Raw genomic sequence first — 21,264 nt, forward strand, 5'->3', positions numbered from 1 at the left:
GTTGTTCATATTATTCCTGTATTATCCTTTTTAAAAATATTTATTTATTTGTTTGGCAGGGGAGACTGCAGGGGGAGGGGGACAGAGAGATAGAGAGGGAGAAAGAATTTCAAGCAGACTCCCTGCTCAGCACAGAGCCTGACGCAGGGCTTGATCTCGACCCTGAGATCATGACCTGAGCTGAAATCAAGAGTCAGACACTTAACCAACTGAGCCACCCAGGAGCCCCCTCTATTATCCTTTTAATGTCCATAGGATCTGTAGTGATGTCCCTTCTTTCATTTCTGATATTAATAATTTGTTTCCTGTCTCTCATTTTCTTTGTTAGTCTGGCTAGAAGCTTATTTATTTCATTCATCTTTTCAAAGATCTAGCTTTTGGTTTTGTTGCTTTTTCTCCATTGATCTCTTGGTTTCTCCTGTTTTGATTTCTGCTCTAATTCTTTTTTTTTTGTAATTTATGGCAATTTTTATTACGTTTTTTATTTTGATTCCAGTATAGTTAACATACAGTGTTATATTAGTTTCAGGTGTACAATATGGTGAAAAAATATGGAACACTTCACAAATTTGTGTGTCAACCTTGCACAAGGACCATGCTAATCTTCTCTATATCATTCCCATTTTTTAAGTATATGCACTGCCAAAATGAGCACTCTGCTCTAATTATTATTTCTTTTCTTCTGCTTACTTTAATTTGCTTATCTTTTTCTAGTTTTCCCAGTGTAAGTTTAGATTACTGGTTTTAACTCTTTTATCTTTTTTTTTTTTTTCAGAGAGAGAGCACGCGAGAGCAGGAACACAAGCAGGGGGAGTGGGAGAGGGAGAAGCAGGCTTCCCGAAGAGCAGAGAGCCCGATGTGGGGCTCGGTCCCAGAACCCTGGGATCATGACCTGAGCCGAAGGCAGATGCTTAACGACTGAGCCAGCCAGGCGCCCCTAACTCTTTTATCTTTTTAAAAATATATGCATTCAATTAATTATTAATTTCCCTGAAGCACTGTTTTCACTGCATCTCACAAGTTTTGATAAATTGTGCTTTCATTTTCATTTAATTAGAATTATTTAAAGATTTCTCTTGATATTTCTTCCTTAATCCCTCTGTTGTTTAGAAGTGTGTTGTTTAATCTCCACGTATTTGGGACTGTCCAATTGCCTTTCTAATCTTGATTTCTAGTTTAATTCCATTGTTTGATTTCTACTGTTTTAAATTAAGGTGTTTTTATGGCCCAGAATGTGGTCTATCTTGGTGAATATTACATATGAGCTTGAGAAGAATGTATATTCTGTTGTTATTAGATGAAATAGTCTATAGCTGTCAATTATATCCAGTTGATTGTTGGTGTTGTTGAGTTCACCTGTATCTTTCTGATTTTCTGCCTGCTGGATATGTTCATTTCTGATAGAGGGGTATTAAAGTCTCCAACAATGATAGTGGATTCATGTATTTCTCTTCTCAGTTCTATCAATTTTGCCTCATGCAGTTTGATACTCTGTTGTTAGGTGAATACAAATTAAAGATTGTTATGCCTTCTTGGAATTAACCCCTTGTCATTATGTAATGATCCATCTTTATCTTTGATAACTTTCTTTGCTTTGATGTCTGTTCTGTTTGAAATTAATATAGCTATTCCTGTTCTCTTTTAATTAGTGTTCACACTGTATATATTTCTCCATCCATTAACTTTTAATATGTATGTGTCTTTATATTTATAGTGTGTTTAGTGGACTGCTTATAGTTCTCTCTTGCTTCTTGATCCACTCTGACAATCTCTATCTTTTAAATGGTGCATTTAGACCATTGACATTTAAAATGATTATTGATACAGTTGGATTAGTCTCTACAATATTTGTTACTGTCTTCTGTTTGTTGTCCTTGTTATTTATTCCTATTTTTCTCTTCCACTCTTTCTGACTTTTATGATTTTAATTGAACATTTTATATGGCACCATTTTTCTATCCTTTCTTAGCATATCAATTATATGTCTTTTTTACTTTTCTCAGTGGTTGCCCTAGAATTTGCAATATACATGTACAACTAATCCAAGTCCACTTTCAAAACACTATACCACTTCATGGGTAGTGTGAGTACCTTATAATAACAAAATAATCTTAATTCCTCCCTCTTATCCCTTGTATCATTGCTGTCATACATTTCACTTATATATAAGCATGCGTAAGCATGTATATGCATATATGTTATGCATATTGTTATTTTGAACAAACCATTACCTATTAGATCAATTAGGAATAAGAAAAACAAGTTTTTATTTTATCTTCACTTATTCCTTCTTCAGTGCTCTTCTTTTCTTTATATAGATTTGTTTCTAACCTATTTATTTTCTTTCTCTCTAAGGAACCTCTTTTTAAACATTTGTTACAACTCAAGTTTACTGACAACAAATTCCTTCAATATCAGTTAGTCTGAGGAAGTCTTTATTTCTCCTTCACTTTTGAAGGATAATTTCACAGGATACAGAATTCCAGGTCGATTTTTTTTTTTTCTCTTAGTACTATAAGTGTTTCACTCTACTCTCTTCTTACTTGCATGGTTTCCGAGGAGAAGTTGGATACAATTATTATCTTTTTTCCTATAGGAAATGTGTTTTATATCTCTGGCTTCTTGCAGGATTTTTTTCTTTATCTTTGATTTTCTGTAGTTTGACAATGATATGCTTAGGTGTAAGGTTTTTGGATTTTATCCTTCTTGGTGTTCTCCAAGATTCCTGGATTTGTGGATTGGTGTCTGACATTAATTTGGGAAAAATTCTCAACCATTATTGTTTCAAATGTTTCTTCTGTTTCATTCTCTCTTTCTTCTCCTTTTGGTATTCCCATTATACATTGTCACACCTTTTTAGTTGTCCTATAGTCCTTGGATATTCTATTATGTTTTTCCTCAGTCTTTATTCTCTTTGCTTTTCAGTTTTTGAGATTTCTATGAATATATCATCAAGCTCAGAGATTCTTTTCTCAACTACATCCAGTGTACTATTAAGTCCATCAAATATAATCTTTATTTGTTACAAGTATTTTTAAAAAACAATTTACTTATTTATTTTAGAGAGAGTGGGGGGAGAAGAAGAGGAAGAGGGGAGAGAGAGTCCAGCAGACTCTGCTGAGTGCCTGCCTATGTGGGGCTTGATCTCATGACCCTGAGATCATGACCTGAGCTGAAACCAAGAGTCGGCTGCTTAACTCCACTACCCAGGTGCCCCTACAGTATTTTTTTTTTTAAATGTCTAACATTTCCTTTTGGCTCTTAGAATGGAATTTCTACCTCACTGCTCACATTGTCTATTTGTTCTTGCATTCTGTGTACTTTATCTACTGGAGCCCTTAGCATATTAATCATCATTGTTTAAAATTCCTGGTCTGATAATTCCAACATACCTGTCATGTCTGGTCCTGATGCTTGCTCTGTTTCTTCAAATCCAGTCCCTGCTATTCCATCTTGGCTGGAAGCAGAAGTACATTCTTCCACTTATAAAATATTTATCTCACCCAAATTTGCCTAACTTATCTCTCATACATTATGCTTAGTTTTTAGTAATATTTTAAAACTTTGACACTCTAAAAAAATGTGACTTTTCCTCAAGAGGGAAAAAAGCTTTTGATTGTTATATTCACCTCAGTGCTTGAGTCATATAATTTTTACCCATCAGCTTCATAAAAGGTCTTCAGTGTAAGCTATTGGGATCAATTTGACAGTAAGACTGTGTATGATGAATGCATTCCCTAATTGTGAAAAAAAAAAAAAAAGAAAAGAAAAAAACCTAAGCAAAAGATTTAACCACTGTCCTAATTCTTCTTTGCTACTGCACTGTTCTTCGCAAAAAAGGTTGGAAACCAGCCCTGTTTTCTTTTGTGTCCATTTTGTTTTTCTACCATGATTAGTTGGGAAGTCATAAAGACATATTTTTTTAACCATTTAAAAGAGGAAAAATATAAATTCTTCTATAATTATTTACATAAGGCATACATTTGTCTACCAAATCTACCATAAAATCAAGAGCTAAAATTTGAATGTTAGACAAATTTAGGTTTGACTTCTTTGGGGCTATCAGTGATGACATACTGTCTAATATTTAGGGTTTGTTCATTCTTTTTGTGTGCTGGTGTGTACCCTTCTGGGGTTACTACTGGCAGACAAAGCTCCCCTCTTTTGCTGTTCTATCGTCCAGCAAGCATTATACCTACTGGCAGGTGAAAATATCACATTTTGGAAGTTATATAGACTTCAATGGCAGGGCAAATGCTGTGTTCATGGCAAATTCATGGCATATGTGCCATTGCAAAATAGTTTCTTAACCTGAGACCTGATACACAGCATCAGCTTTGAAATCTATGAACGTTTTAAAATTGTAGGCAAATATTTATGCTTGTGTTTATATTTTCTGTACATAGAATCCATAATTTTATTTCTACTCAAAGAACGTTTTTGAATGATGAGTTCTTCATCTAGTCCCATTGCAGAGTGGAGCAACAGAACAACCAGACCCACTGTCAAAGTACTACAAAGTGACACCTCCATACAATTATCCTCTGAGATAGATCACTCTGGCCTCAGAGTGGACTTTTTTGGCCCAATGATCTCCTGCCACAACCCAAATTATAGCTGATAGTTTAACACCAAGATAATCCGCTCTTCTGGTGCCTTAAAAATGTAACAGTTTTGTATTTGGTTTTTATTTTTTTCTGTCATGTTAAAACTATATAAACAAATACATATTCAGGTGAAACTTTTGTTTAAGGCTGTAAAAATATTTCTATGAAACTGACACTAAGAGAAAAAGAAAGAAAGAGTTGCTTATCCACATGCTTAACTTTTCAAGTGAAAGCAATGAGGTATTAGTTTACTAATGTATATGCTAAATCATAAAGCAAGTTTGATAAGATTAAATCAAGATTATGATTTTTTAAAATCACATTATTCTTTCTCACAGTAAACCATCTCTTTGCTACTTTTCTCTGTCCAGTTAAGCAACACTAGATCTCAGAACGTAGGCTAATCATTTCAATCATTCTATAATAAATCAATTTATCATGCTTTATGTAGGGGAAGTGTTATTATTTCTATGTAATTCCTAACAAACTAGAACCCCCAAAACAACTTATGTTCATAGAGAAATCCACTGCCTTATTTTTGAATGGGTTTATTAAGCACCATCTTTTGACCTAAAGTTCCCTTTAGCTTCATTTTTTGATACCTAAGGATGTTTCTTTGGTAAAAAGAATAATAACAATGAAGTCATCCTTCAAAAAAATGTTTCTCCATCCATTCATATTCCTTGTTTTTCATGCCATGTCTGACTCAACTTATACTCAGTTCTCCCTTTGGCAGCTTCTTATTTTGATTTCAACTCCAGAATTAAATAATGTATATTTAAAAAGCAATTTGCTCATAAGAAGAGTCAATAATATACCAAAATAAAATACATTTCAAGAGGAAGGTGCTTTCCTTCATCTCTGAAGCATTTTACTACATTATTAATATTTGAAGATATATCTTATTTGCTAATTATCCAATACAATGAAAAGAGCTAGAGATTCCAAATTTTTCTACCAAGTCTCTCTCTCTTTTTTGTTTTGATAAGAAGTACATATTTTGTAATTTTATAAGTTTTATAAAATTTTATAATTTTATAAATGAATAAATATGATTTTAAAAATGAAAGTTCATCCTTTACATATGTTCTTTCTGAAGTTACAACTTTAAATCATTATTTAAGTTTGTCCATTGTATTGATTGTATTGGGTGAAGTATTTTTTCTCTGTAAAAGGAAATTATCATTTATGCGATATTGATATAAAATGTCAGGGTTCAAAAAAAAGCTAAATTTAATATAGCAATTGTAATCTCAAAATTACTATATGGTTGTAGGAAATGCTTTTAATGTGTTCTCTGAATTTATGGACCATAATAACGATAAAGATGATAAAATCTGGTTGTGCTTGCATGTGGCTTCCCTTGAACATGGTGGGCAGTTGGTGGCACAGGTGGCAAAAGTGACAAGTTGCAATATCTTAGCATGATATGGGGACTATTTTAAGATCCATCCCTGTGGAAACTTAGGCAGATCAAAGGAACTAAATCTGGTCTGTTAGTATCAAGCTACAATACTCCACACTGCTTTTTACTAAAGGTCTCGGTAAACAAAGGTATTCGATGACTTTTAAAAAATTTAAATCTTTACATAATGAAATTTTGATTTACAGAAGGTCATACTGACTTTATCATGACAATTATTCATAAAACAACAATATGAAAGATCTAAGAAAGCTATGTGTTCTTGACATAGAACACAAATTCTAGATAGGCTATGGAATTCAATTAAATAAGAGATTATAAAATAAAATGTCCCAATACTGTTGCAACTCTGAGCTAAAGATCACCTAAATATTGCTAGTTGGGCTAATTGATACTGGAAGAAAAACAAGGGTATAAAAGGACCAGTAGGGCTCCTGGGTGGCTCAGTTGGTTGGGCGACTGCCTTCGGCTCAGGTCATGATCCTGGAGTCCCTGGATCGAGTCCCGCATCAGGCTCCCTGCTCAGCAGGGAGTCTGCTTCTCCCTCTGACCCTCCCCCCTCTCATGTGCTCTCTCTCTCATTCTCTGTCAAATAAATAAATAAAATCTTAAAAAAAATAAAAAATAAAAAAATAAAATAAAAGGACCAGTAATGGCTGGCTATATTTACTGTTTGCCTTATTAATTATCCTGTCATCTCAATATCACTAGCTTCAAAGCATACAGTTTTCAATTTTTTCAGAGCCAGGATATTCAAATATTTTAAAGTTGGAGATTTCTTCTTGTTTTAATCAAAATTAATTTCCAATCTGTATGACAGTTTTTTGTTTTTTTTTTAAGTAATCTCTATGCCCAACATGGGGCTTTGACTCACAACCCTGAGATCAAGAGTCACATGTTCTACTGACTGAGCCAACCAGACACCCCTCTATGACAGTTTTTTAAAATTGGCAATGGAACTCATTTAATGATCACCAATTGTTTTCAATACACTTCCTGGTAGAAACTTCTCATAAAAACTTTTATAACTTTTTCTAAAAAAGATAATTTTAAAATATGGTAGCAGAAACTTGTAGAACCATCAATCTACAATGTGTATTAACTAATCATCTTCTGGAAGTTTTAGAAGATAAAGAGAATAAAATTATTTTGCTAAGCAATTCAATTGGACCTGGGTATATTTAATTCAACCACATTTTTTTTTTTTAGAACCATGTATTTGAAAAACAGATACTCAAGTCACAACTAGCAATCTGTTAGAAGCACAGAAAAAATACATGAATCCCTCAATTATAAGTTGCCAGCAATTTTGAGACACCTCATCCATTTTACAGTAGCTTTCAAGGGGAAAAAACTATATTAAATAAAGATAATTTTTTAACTTGCCAATATCTTTTATCCATATAATTAGGTTTTTTTTCCTTTCAGCAGCAAATCAGCATTTAAGAGTAAATTTTCTGCATGTCTGACATCTAAGAAGTCTGCATTCTGGTAGATATTTTCAATTATGGATAATACCATGGTGGCCCACTGCATTTCATACTTCCTGCTCAAACCTTGACCTCTTTAACATCTTAAGGCTTGATAGAATTTCTTTTCTTTCTTTTTTTTTTTTTTTTTAAGATTTTATTTATGTGTTTGTCAGAGACAGAGAGCACAAGCAGGGGGAGCGGCAAGCAGAGGGAGAAGCAGGCTCCCTGCTGGACTAAATCCCAGTGTGCTGGGATCATGACCTGAGCCAAAGGCAGATGCTTAACAGACTGAGCCACACAGGCATCCCTTGATAGAATTTCTAGGCACACTGAGGAATATCAGTGTTTTACCTGCACTTTCTGTTTGGGTAAAATCATAGGTTTTTTTGTAAATTAAAAATTACTTTTCTTAAGCCAGCTGGGAGCTTTTGACAGATAGATGTTCAATGCTTTAGTTAAAGGCTTTCACTTTACATAAACAAGATCCCCATTTAACTTAAAATTCAACAGCAAATAACAAAATTCAACAGCAGATAACAAAATTGAACAGATTCTTTCTAAATACAGGTTTGCACATGCATAGACAATGACAATGTACTGTGGGTTGTTTTTTTTTTTTCTTTTTTCCCTGATGGCTGACAGGGTTCTAAGAAAATATCACTGTATTAAGTGTGAAGATAGAAAACTAGAATTGAGAAACAGTGGTATGTTTCAACTTCTTTCTTTGCTATTTTGGATATCGGTCTGAGTTCTCAGATCTTCTATGTTCCTTTTGGATTTTTCAGGTATGGCAGCACATGGAAAGTGTTAAAGACTTGAAGCAAAACTAAAGTGAGCAATAATTGCAACATAGTCAATGGCAACTATAATAACGTCTCATAGTATCTATAAAAGCAGAGATAGTTATCAAACAGTTCACTTGCTTGTTCTTTCAATACTATGTTGCTGACATCTTGACTATGGATTCTCTGATACTCACTAGGTAAAGTTCTTGCATGCTTCCCATGATTTTTTCTTTGTTGCTAGCTTAATATCACTTTCAGGAGGCCCCTTACTCCTACTCTACACTTTCCCACTTGGCCTACTCAGCTCAGCATCACATCTGACAGACACCATCTTAACCATGTAAACTGTAGTTGTAGCAGATTATGGTTGGATGGTGAAAGAGATATCAATTTTACCATATTAAGGCAAAAGGAGAATTAAATTGGTTCATGTAATCTAGGAAGTTGATTACTGAACAACCAAATAATAAGCCAGGAATCACTGAGTCTAAGGAAACTCTGGAAACATGGGCAGAGGCCCTGGACCAACTTAATTATGTGGATGAAAAGGTAGCATTTTCTAGAAGAGAACTGTGAATCAGACACTTCCAGATGTCCCCTACAAAGCAGAAAATAAAGTCTACACATTGTTTATAATTTGTGAAGACTTTGTGACACTTCAGGTGGGAAAATTTTGTGTGCAATTATTATAATTAGGTTCAATAAAATAAAGTATTGCATTAGTGAATCATTGACACATTCTGAAATTTTGCTCACCAATACTAACTTTTAAAGGTTTAAAAAGTCATTAGACTTGCAAAACTTAGATTGATATTAAAATATTTCTTCCCCAATTTCTGTGATCATTTGTTCCATCTTCTGCTTCAGAAGCCACACACGTATGGGAGCACAAATATCTAGTGCTTCTCATTTTTTTTTGTTCAGAGTCTGTTAATATTTTGAGACTGACTTATAAATCTAAGGAAGAACGAAAGTGTCAGAGCAAATGTGTTTCCTAATTTCCTAAAATTGTTAGGAAATATCTTAAAAACAAGAGGTACAAGGGAATGTTGCTCCTGGTGAAAGAGGTAACTAATAACAACAAAAAGAAACATTTTCAAGAATACACTGGTGATGTGGGAGCAGAGAAGCAAAGGAAAATTATTTTAGAATCACTTTTTAAAAGTCAGATGTCATCAGACCAAAGAAAACACGAAAAGCAAAGTTTATAGAGCTCATTACACCTTCACCATAATGTTCACGTCAACCCTATTATTATCCCTGCTCCGTTACATGGCTGCTAGTGGCAGAGCTAGAGTATGAATCCAAGTCCTCTGGCAACAAATTAGTGTACGTTCTCTTACTATAGACTGTCTCCCACTCAAGCTCTTCACATGTTTGAAAGCAAACATGCTTTCTACTTAGAATCAGAAGTCCTACCCCTGACACCTATTAGCTCAGTGACTTCAAGCAAGTTACTTTATCCTCTTTGCACTTTATGTGACTCATCTATGCAACGAGAATGATGAGATCCTTTTTGTCATTGTTGAGTTGTTGGAAGATCAAGTAAGACAGTGCTTTTTAACAATAACATTTATACATATAAGGGATTGTTATAATTGAAATGCATAAAGAAAATGGTTGATGAGATTTCCCAGCCACTAGTTATTATCTTTAAGGACTCATGGTAGCAATAGTTGAAAATAATTTCTCTCTCAATTAGGTACCCATTGGGCCATTGTGGAGTTAGTATTGCATCCAGTTTATGTCTCCTCACCTTGAGGATGCTGTGAAGTGGGGAAGTTCAGAGTAGTTTAATGATATGATTAAAGTGGTGAATAAATAAGACCCATGAGAACAGGTAGAAGGAGTTGGAATTAATTAGTCTGGAGACAATAACTGCCTCCTCATACATGACCATTATAAGAAAAATGTAGACCGACTTTTATCCATCTTCTCTCATAAATGACTTGAAAGGAACTCTGAAAATACAGTACAGACATAAGAAAGAATTTACTGATAGGGTTGTTTGTTAAATATTAAAACAGGCTATAAAAAGAAGATGTGGAGTCTTCTTTGTCGGTGATTTTTCCAAAGAAAACTAGACACAAATCAATCTGGTATGGTCAGGGAACAGATATACTTGCAATCAGGGAACCAAAAAAGCTCAACTATTGAGGTCTTCTTTCAGCTCTCAAGAATTCTGTAGTTCTCTGGCTAATTCTCTTGAATAATCAGAACATAGGTAGATAGCAAATTTTTCTAATTATTCTTGTCCAAATATGCAGACTACATGAATCTGTTACTATCCTAATATACGTAGTTTGTTTGTTTGGTTGTTTGTTTTAGAGGAAGGTGTGATACATGCAGAGGTTGAGTTAATCTAACTCTTTGGTTCATGGCACAGTATCATCGTTAATCTGAGCAAGGCAAAAAAGCAATTTTTTAAAAAGATTTTATTTATTTGACAGAAAGAGAGAGAGCAGTCATGCATAAGCAGGCAGAGTGGCAGGCAGAAGCCAGCTCCCGCCTGAGCAGAGAGCCCGACATGGGGCTGGATCCCAGGACCCTGGGATCATGACCTGAGCTGAAGGCAGGCGCTTAACCAGCTGAGTCACCAAGGTGCCGCTGCAAAAAAGCAATTTTAAATGGATTTCCTCCCATTATCGCATTTCTCACTCCCATCCTCCCCTCCCAATAGGTAACTGCTCTTATGTGTGTAGTGGATATTCTTTTTTATTTTATTTTATTTATTTATTTGACAGAGAGAGACACAGCGAGAGAGGGAACACAAGCAGGGGGAGTGGGAGAGGGAGAAGCAGGCTTCCTGCTCTGCAGGTGGGGGCTCGATTCCATCATGACCTGAGTCGAAGAAAGATGCTTAACGACTGAGCCACCCAGGCACCCCTGTGGTGGATATTCTTAAGTTTAAACGTATCTTTGGAAAGAAGTAGTGTGGTTTTGTGTGTGTGTGTATTTTAAAATTTATGCAAATAGATCTCATTCATTGTCTTCCATTTTCACAAAGCATTATGTTTTTAAGAGCAGTGTTGTTTTTAACTGCTGTGTCATATTCGGTAGCGTTCATCCACAGCCTTCTCCTTCCTCTAGTGGTGGTCAATGAGGTTGTTTCCAATTCCCTGCTTCCACAGTGTTGTGAAAAACATATTCTCTTACATGCTTCTTATTGTAAGGTTTCTGTCTCTCTTCCTTTTTCTTTAGAAGTATGACTGGATAATCAAGCACAATTGGTGCATATGCAATTACTTTGCCAGATTGTTCTCCAAAATGGCAGTGACCAAGTATGGAGGAGTTGTTTCCCCAGCAACACTCAGCATTATAGGACTGGGCAATGTTTCCCTATCTGATGATCATAATGTAGTATCTCACTGTTGATTTTCTTCTTTACTTACTGAGATAATATACTTGTTATTTATTCACAGATTTTCCCATCTTTCTAGGATTTTTTAGTCTAGTTGCTTCCAGGAGTTCCCTCTATAGCATAGCTATTAATCCTTTATCTATTACTTATGTCTATTGCATTCATCTATTTGTCTAATACAACTGACATTTGGTTTGAGATTGCAAAGTAATTCAAGGATAGTTGACTCTATTATACTGTTAACTCACTCCACAAATATACATAGGCTAGATATCCATTTATTTAGATCTTCTTTAATGTCATTTAGTAGAATTTAAAAGTTTCTCCCTAAAGAACTAATACATTAATGATATCTCATCTAAAATGTAATTATCCCTCCACAAATTTGGCATTATTAACTAATTTAATGTACATCTTCCATATCAGCCCTGTTTATGTCCTTCATGTCTGTAGTGTTTATAAACTCTTTAAGGCAAGATCTGTTTAACTTCATCTGTGCATAAAGTTAAATGTCTACACAGCTCTAAAGGTAGATATTGATTGTACTTTTCATTAAATGATTCCTTATTTTTTCTCTTGTGAAATGCCTCAAACAAAATGGTAAATCCTTATTATTATTAATTTTAGAATAAAGACTTATTTTTAGAATAAAAAGTTGTTGAATCAATAACAGTAGACTCAAGGAGTAAAGTAATCCAGTCCCTCATTTATATTACAAAATTTTTACTGACTTCCTACCATGTGGCAGGCTATATCCTATATTCTAGGATGATCTGTGGATCCCTATGATCCTGAGACCCTTTCAGGAGGTCTGTAAGATAAGAATTATATTCACAACAATTTTAAGATGTTATCTGCTTTTTCAGCTCTGTTGACATTTGCACTGATGGTGCAAAAGCAATTCTAGAGGGTGAAACTTCCGGTGTCTTAGCGTGAATCCAGACAGCAGCACCAATCTGTACCAACAGTCATTGTGTTCTTCACTGACATGCATTTATAATGAAACAACAAACAAAAAAACACGTTTTATTTATTAAGAATCTCCTTGCTGAGGCAATAAAATTATTAATTTTATTAATCTAATCCTTGGATATGACTTTTTAATATTTTGTGATAAAATGTTAAGTATGTATACTGAAGTACCATAGCCATCTTGAAGAAAAACACTTTTGCCAAAAGAACTGTATCAATTTTTTCATGGAATATCATTATATATTGAAAGGATGTATACAACTGGCTGACAAACTGTGATTATCAGACTTGGATATTTGGCAAATATGTCCTCAAAAATGAAAAAAGTATTTCAATTCAAAAGAAACAATAGTTGATATTGATAAAAAACGAAAGCTTCCAAATGAAAATTAGAATTTTGGAGAATTTTTATCCGCCACCATGAGCTTGATGGCTTCCCAATACTTAAAGACTTTTCTGATGAGATCAGAACAAGTGTGATTTTTAAATATTATATAATAACTGAGTCAACATTTGAAGAATCTGTATAAATGATCAAATGACCAATGCATAAAGTTACAAAACCATGCACAGGCAGACAATCCATTCAAATTTTAAAATAGACTGACCAATTTTAATGCACATTGAAAAAGTTAATTGATATGGTTTCAGATTCCATGTTGCAATCAGTCTTTAAGGCACTACCACTTGTTGAGTTTTAGGTTAGTATCAAAGAAAATATACACAAATGTCTGAAAGCCTATAAAATATTCTTCCCTTTCCAACTACATGTCATTATGGGGACAGATTTTAATCAACACAACGTATCACAACAGATGGAATGCAAGAACAGATATGAGAATCCAGAAGTCTTTTATTAGACCAGACATTAAATATATTTGCAAAAATAAAGAATAATACCATTCTTTTCACTATTTTTTTGTTTTAGAAAATAGAATTACTTTTCATAAAAATAATTTGTGTTAACATGTAAGATTCATTATTGTTGTTTTAAAATAAAAGAATACTTAATATTTTTAAAATTTCTCAGTTTTAATTTCTAATAGTAGATTAATAATAGATATAGCTCACATATGCAAAAGTTCTTTGGGGTCCTGAATGATTTCTAAGAGTATAAATTTCCTGAGACAAATAAGTTTGAGATCCACTGCTCTAAAACTAGAGAGGAGAATGAAAGAGACAAAAGTCCCTGCCCTCATTCTAGTTGGGGTATACAGGTGAACAGATATAAAAAGGTAACTTCAGATTGTATAAATCTTAAAACAAATGAAGTGTCTGGGTGGCTCAGTGGGTTAAATGCTGACTCTTGGTTTCAGCTCAGGTAATGGTCTCGGGGTCATGAGATCAAGCCCTGCATAGGGCTGCCCATTCAATGTGGAGTCTGCTTGAGATTCTTTCCCTCTCCCTCTGCCCCTCCCCTCGCTCATACACATACTCTGTCTCTCAAACAAATAAATAAACCTTAAAAAATAAAACAAAAGAAGTGATGTGATGCAGAGTACATGGGTAAGAGTACTTTATTATTTTTTTTTTAAATTTATTTATTTATTTTAGAGAGAGTGGGCATGAGTAGGAGGAGCAGAGGGAGAGAGAATCTCAAGCAGACTCCATGTTGAGCATGGAGCCCGAGGTGGTCCTGGATCTCACAACCCTGAGATCAAGACCTGAGCCCAAATCAAGAGTTGGATGTTTAACCCACTGCACCACTTAGGCACCCTGGGTAAGAGTTTAAATACTAAGCTCAGGGAAGTTTTCTTTGAGGAAGTTATAATTTGATCTAATTCTCGAAAAATAAGTAGAAGTGACCAATTAGAGAGCCAGAGGAAGAGCATTTCAAGTAGGAGAAAGAATTTCATCAGTCTGAGACAAAAAGAGTTTGCATGTTTGAGAACCAAAGATGAGGCCAGTGTGGCTGAGGTGGAACAGTCATCAGAGAAAGCAGTGCTAGAGGAGGTTGGACAAGTGGGCAGAGTAACCAAGATCTTCATGGCAATCATTTGAATTAAAACGGAAGTCCAGTGGGAAGCCACTAAAGGCTGGAGTGAAGGAAGCTGACTCTGGCTGTTGTGCTGAGGATGGGTTGCTTGGTTGTAAGTTGGTAGTAAGAGTTGAGGGAAGGACACTAGTTAGACAGGCAAGACACTGGCATGAAGAAGAGTCAAGTGGCTAGGCCAAGGCAGTGGCCATGGAAATTGAGAATAGGTGATAGATTCCAGTATATGTTGGAAATAACAGTAGGTTCTGTTGATGGAATGTTTGTGGGGAATGAAAAGGGGAAGAATCAAAATGGATTCTTAGGTCTTCAAGTAGAGCAACCAAGTGATTCAGAGTGCATTTGCTGAGATGGCTCACCACATTGACACACCTTCAGCTCCCTTGCACCTCTCCATCACACCTGCCTTGCAAAACCTCAAACCTGGTCAAATTTAAATCTCCATCGACTCTTCCTGTCCATCTGAGCAATGAAACATGGAGAGAGAAAAATCACATGCTCAAGCTAACTGGTCTCTCTTCACGACCTCATAATTTACATGGACCTTTCTTCTACTATGCAATCCTACTATAATTTTGTAGTTAATTCACCTTCCTACTATCCTAGATAACTATTGTACATAATCTTTTCTCTCTTTTGACCTCCAATACCTCTCTGTTCTTCATTTTCTCAGCTGATAATGACCTTTCAATTTCAATAAAAATTGAACTTCCACACTTATGGTCACATCTGCCAATCCACTGCAAACTGAGGCTTCTGCCTTACCTCTCATTGTAATGGATGAACTGTCTGGTCTCCTACCTAAGATCACCACCTCCATCTAAACTCTGCATCCTGTCTTTCTTGCCTAATCGTGAGCATTGCTCCAACAGATAATTCCTATCTTTCCTGAGTCATCAGTCAGCATTTGCAGCACTCTAAATAAGCTTTCACTCCCTCCATTCCACTGAAATAACCTTGTTAAAGTCATCAGTGATCTTCACTTTGTTAATGTAATGATGTTTCTCAGACTTTATCTTACTCACCTTCTCAGCCACATTTAAGAGTGAGACACTTCTTTTATTTTTCCTCCAGGCACCATGCTCTCTTGGTTCTCCTTTTTCACTGGTCACTCTTTCCTCAGTCTTCTCAGCAGGTTCTTCATCATCTTCCCAATCAGTAAATGTTGGAACCTTCCAGATTTCCCTCATTGGAACTCTTCTTTCTACCCTCACTCACTTGTTGATCTAATCAAGTCTGGTGGCTTTCAATACTATTCGTACACTGATAAACCCCAATTACTATCTTCCACTTGACTGCTCCCTGAAACCCGAGACTCATATATCCAGCAATCATTTGACATCACCATTTAGTTGTTTAACAGTTACCTCAAATTGATGTCTAACTGAGCTCCTATCTCCCTACACTCCTCCCATATCTGTTCCACCTACAACCATCATCATTTCAGTAACTTCATAATTCTGTTTAAGTCAAAAACCTTGGAATATGCCTGACACTTCTGTTGTACAATCCATCAGTAAAATTCTGCTGCCTCTAACTTCAAATCATATCCAGAATCTTACCGCTTCTCACCACCTCTATTGCTACCACTGTAGCTCAGGTCACCATCCTAACTGGTGTTTCTGCTTCTGCCTTCATCTGCCCACACGATATTATGCAGCAGCCAGAGTGATTTATTTAAAATGTAATTTTAATAATGTCTGCTTAAAATCTTCCAAGGCCTTTCCATTTCATTGTGAATAAAAATCAAAATCCTTGATTTTGATTCCTCCAATAAATGATCTTATCCCTTACCACCTTGATAATCTTGTTTCCTGACCATCTTCCCTTTCTATCCCACCTCTCAACTGTACTTCAGCAACACGACTCCTTGCTGTTCCTTGAACACATTAAGCACACTCCTACTTTAGGACCTTTCTCGCTTGCAGCTCCCTCCATCTGGACTGCTCTTCTTTTAGATATCTACATGGCTTACTTCCTCACTTCTTTCGGGTTTCTGCTTGAATATCATCTTCTCATAAAGATATTCCCTTAACACCCTTCAATTTCTAGGTGAAGATGGAAGATTGAACACATGTATTTCCTTCAGCACTCTCCTCAAACGCCACTATGTGGCAGTTAATGAATGTATTTTAAGCCCATGGACTCACAAAGACAAACACAACAAAAGAGGAGACACTAATGAAAAAATTTTGAAAGGTGGAAAGGAGAGATAACACAAAACACACTACCCCCACCCCCCATCCATTCCTCTTATTTTTCCCAATAGCATTAAACCTAGATAAATGTAGATACATATAAACATGAGATATCTATTTACTTTTAAATTTTTTGTTGTCTCCCCCTCCCCCGCCCCCAAGAATGTAAGCTGCATGACAGGTCTTTTCTGTTTGGTTCATTGTTGAATTCTCAGGCTTTGAAATCATACAGATATTCAGTAAAAATTTTTGACTGAATAACTGGGGTAGCCTGGACAAGGTGCAGTTTATGGAAGGTGTGGGGGTTGTGGCAATCAAGAATTCTGATTTGGATGCTAATTCTGAGGTACCTAATAGATATCCAGGTGAAGATATCAAGTGGGAATCTGGATATCTGGAACAGAATGCAGAATGCAGACATCCGAGCTAAATGTATACATTTTGGAGTCATTAACACTAGGAGTAGGTGAGATCACCTGGGGGAGTACAAACACAAAAAGAAAAAAATGCCAAGCTCTGAGTCCTGGAGGATTCCATCATTTAGAGGCCAGGACACTAGTGGTCTCCAAACCTTTAGAATCATATAGCATTATCTGTAAGAAGAAGAAAAAATGATTTAAATTGAGCAATGTGAAAGAGGGTATTTATTTATTTATAAATTATATGTATTATTGTACAAATATATTATGTGCATTATAAAATACAAAGACATAGATATTAAAAAAAGAATGAACTAAAGGACTTCCAGTTAAAGAGGAAATATTACACACATGCATTTTTCAGGTCCCTCCCGAAAACCACTATAGTGATAGTAAATGGATTTTTAAAAATAAAGTATAAACCCACAAGGACAAAGAGAACAAGAATAAAACAATCCTCAGAATATAGGAAGCTGGAAAGAAGAAAGATGAATGGCAACTAACTTTGACTCAGGAAAGCTGAAGCTACGGTGGGGAAAAGCCAAGAAGCAGCCTGATTTACAACGCAGAATCCCGTCCCCACCCCCACCCCAAAGGCTCAGGAGTTGGTGTCTGGCACCTCTGGTAGAGAAGATAAATGTCAGGCAATAACAGACTTGGCTGAAAATCTATTTAAGAAGCAGCTACACCCCCAGACACCTCCACCACTCCGCATTGCAGGTGACTAACCCCCTACTACACAGCTACTGACTGGAGGTTTATTTTCTGGAGAGGATTAAGTAGAGTCTTGAGAGGAGAACAACAGACACACTTGACGATGGGAATTCCAAATGAAAAACAGGTCATCAGAATGTTTAAAACTGAAATATCAAGAAGGAGCTCTATATATTTCTTTGAAATAGGGAGACAAATAACAAAAAAAAAACACTATTTTGATGGGTAACAATGATTGCCAATGAATTCACCAACATAAAGGGAACTTAAAAAAAAGAATGAAATATAAACTTTTCTTTATTTCATAGAGCCATTTAAAATATTTATTTCTATTTTCAAGTACATGGATTGTTTGAACATTGTCTTGGTACATGAATGCAGACATTTAAGTAATTGCATTTGCTGTATCCTGGACTGAAAGTAGGCATAAATATTGATTTCTTCTGTTCTATGTAACTAAAGATGCAGACTCTACTTTGAGCACCATGGCATCACCAAAACTTATTTACACATTTCACGTAATGTATGTATATATGTAGAGAAACGATCCTTAGAGATGCAATAATATCTTGCCTTTATAATATTACATTTTGATATTTGTATACCTTGAGTATCCAACATATTCTATACCTCATTCACAGTGAAACTATGTTATTGGAAATCACTATACTTTTATTATTCTTTGCCTGCAATGTCCTTTTCCTCCTTATCTGTCTGAAGAGCTCCTACTTACCTTTCAAGAGCTATTTCAAATATGACTTCTTTAAGGGCTTCTTTGACTCCCCTCAACTGTTATTATTCCATTATTTATGCAATATAGTACCTTGTTTGCACTTCTATCATGTCAGTCCCTGCATTGTTTTAAAATTATAAGTCTGCTAACTCTCTTAGTCCAGGTACTATGTCTCATTTATATATGTAGTCTGTTAACCTACTATAGTACTGGGCACACAGTAGTTATTTAATAAATGTTCAAATGGATGTTTGGAAATGATTTTGTGTTCATTATCTCATTTACTTTCCCAGATTCAACCAGTCACTAGATCCTAGTGCTCTAAATATTTATTATATCTATCACTTCTTGGATATAATATATCATGCCAAGAATTCATGCTCTCGCTGTATGTTGCTGGGACTATTAGTATCTTAACCTGACTTTGGTCCCTAATCTCACTCTCTTCCAACTAATACTACTTTTGCCCATCAGAATGACTTAACCCAAATTTTAACATGTTCTATAAATACATTAAAAACTTTAAGTTGGCTACATGACAGGTATAATAGAGTAAAAAAAGGGTATATTTATCCTCCTGCTTTAAACAATTAGAAAATAGACAAAACAATTTTTAGACACTTAGACAATAGGCAGTGCAGGACATTGATCCTTGAGAAAAGGGAAACTAATAAAGTGAGCCCTTTGATTGCCCTAGCTTACTCCCTGGAAAAAATTTCCAGGCCATACCAAAGTGACAGATAACCCAGAACAAAATCTTGCTCAGTTGAAGAGACAGAGTTTAGAGTTCAGAGAGATGAAGGTAGCTAGAATTTGTGAAGAGGTGAGAGCTTCAGTGAGGGTGGAGTGCTTGCTCCAGAAACCTTCTGAGTGTTCCCTAAAAGTCTTGAGACTGAGTTCTGATCTGTGAGGGTAAGGAAGGAAGGAATTCCTTTTATCAGGAAGGAATAAGATAAAGAATCCTTGAGCTCACATAGGAAAGTAATAGTTTATATTCTAACTAACCAGAGTGGAACAACCTCCTAATACATGAACATTGAATAAATCCTCAGAAGGATGGTGCTTCAGTAATGGGGAGACATTAGCTTACACTAAAGGTTATTCTAGACTGCTTCAGAAAGTTTAAAATCTAACCACAAAACAATCTAACTCATTCCAAGCCAACAATACTTAAATGAATACAACATCCAGTGTCTAACAGTGTAAAAATTAATAACATTAGTATTCAATAAAATATTTACAAGCCTGCGAAAAGGCAGAAAAATGCAACTTATAACCAGGAGAAAAAAGATCAATCAATAGATACAGACCCAGAGATGAGATAATAGAATTGACTGACAAGGATGTTAAAATAGTTATTATAAATATATTTCATGTTCAAGAATGTAGAGGAAAACATGAACATGAAAATGAGAGAAACAGAAGGCATTAAAAAACAAGTTAAATTTTTAGATGAAACAGACATGATCTGAAATGAAAAGTAACTGAATAAGAGTAATAGCATATTACACACTGTAGAAAAAAGATTAGTGAACTTGATGATGCAGCAATAGCAACTATCCAGAATTAAATAAAGAGAAATAATTTATTTATTTTTTTAGAGAGAGAGAGAGTGGAGGGGGCAGAGGGAGAGAGAGAGCATCTTAAGCAGGCCCCACGCCCAGTGCAGAGACCAACGTGGGGCTTGATCTCATGACCCTGAGATCATGACCTGAGCTGAAATCAAGAGTCGGAAGCTTAACTTACTGAGACATCCAGGTGCCCCATGAGAAATAATTAAAAAAAATAAACATAAGATTAATGAGTTAATAGTCTAATAATGTATGTGTTATTGGAATACCAGAAGGGGAGGGCAAAACAGAAAAAAAAGATTTTAGAAAATAATAGGCACAATTTCTCCAAATTTGGTGACAATATTATACCCACTGATTCAGAAAGCTTAATGAGCTTCTATGAGCATACATATACAAAAAGCACATCAAGACACATCATAATCAAATTACTAAAAATCAGTGATTAAAATGAAATCTTAAGAGCATCCAGAGATAAGGAACACATTATGTTTAGAAGAATATAGATAAAAATATCAGCAGATTTCTTATGAGAAAACATGGAGACCAGAAGATAATGGAGGAACTTCACTAAATTAATGAAACCAAAAGAAAAAAATTTAACCTAGATATCTATATCCAGAAAAAAAATCTTCTAATAATGAAGAGAACTACTTTTTTCTTCAGATGTAGAAAGCTAGAAAGAATACTGTTTTTTATCATAGCAATGACAACAAGTTTGTAACAATGAGTTACAAAATCATATTTTTCTTGAATCCATCAGAGAACTAAGATTGCCAGATACCCATGAGCTCTGAAATAAAAAACAGATAGACTTCTCCAAAGAGAGAGAGAGAGAATGTGAGAATTGGCTCATTTGTGGCATAATATGGGAAAAAGAGATGATAGACACTGTAAAAATATGTAAGAAAGATTTAGTTAAAAATTAAAGAGATTGATAAAAAGGCTAAGTTTGGGCTAGCATGAGAGTATAGATACTTGAAAGCCACAAACAGAAGACAAGTCTGCACCAACCT

General features: G+C 35.2%; 1 non-coding gene across 1 annotated transcript; it reads right to left on the reverse strand.

Moving 5' to 3' along the window:
• Positions 1–545: 545 nt before the first annotated feature.
• LOC123838035 (U6 spliceosomal RNA) lies at positions 546–655 on the reverse strand. Its single transcript, XR_006789376.1, has one exon. It is a non-coding gene; the product is annotated as a U6 spliceosomal RNA (small nuclear RNA).
• Between the last annotated feature and the right edge of the window lie 20,609 nt (positions 656–21,264).

The sequence above is a fragment of the Mirounga angustirostris genome, unplaced genomic scaffold (genome assembly GCF_029215605.1).
Source record: "Mirounga angustirostris isolate CCGP_5_RB_7025 unplaced genomic scaffold, mMirAng1.0.hap1 SCAF_8, whole genome shotgun sequence".
NCBI classification, from domain to species: Eukaryota; Metazoa; Chordata; class Mammalia; order Carnivora; family Phocidae; genus Mirounga; species Mirounga angustirostris.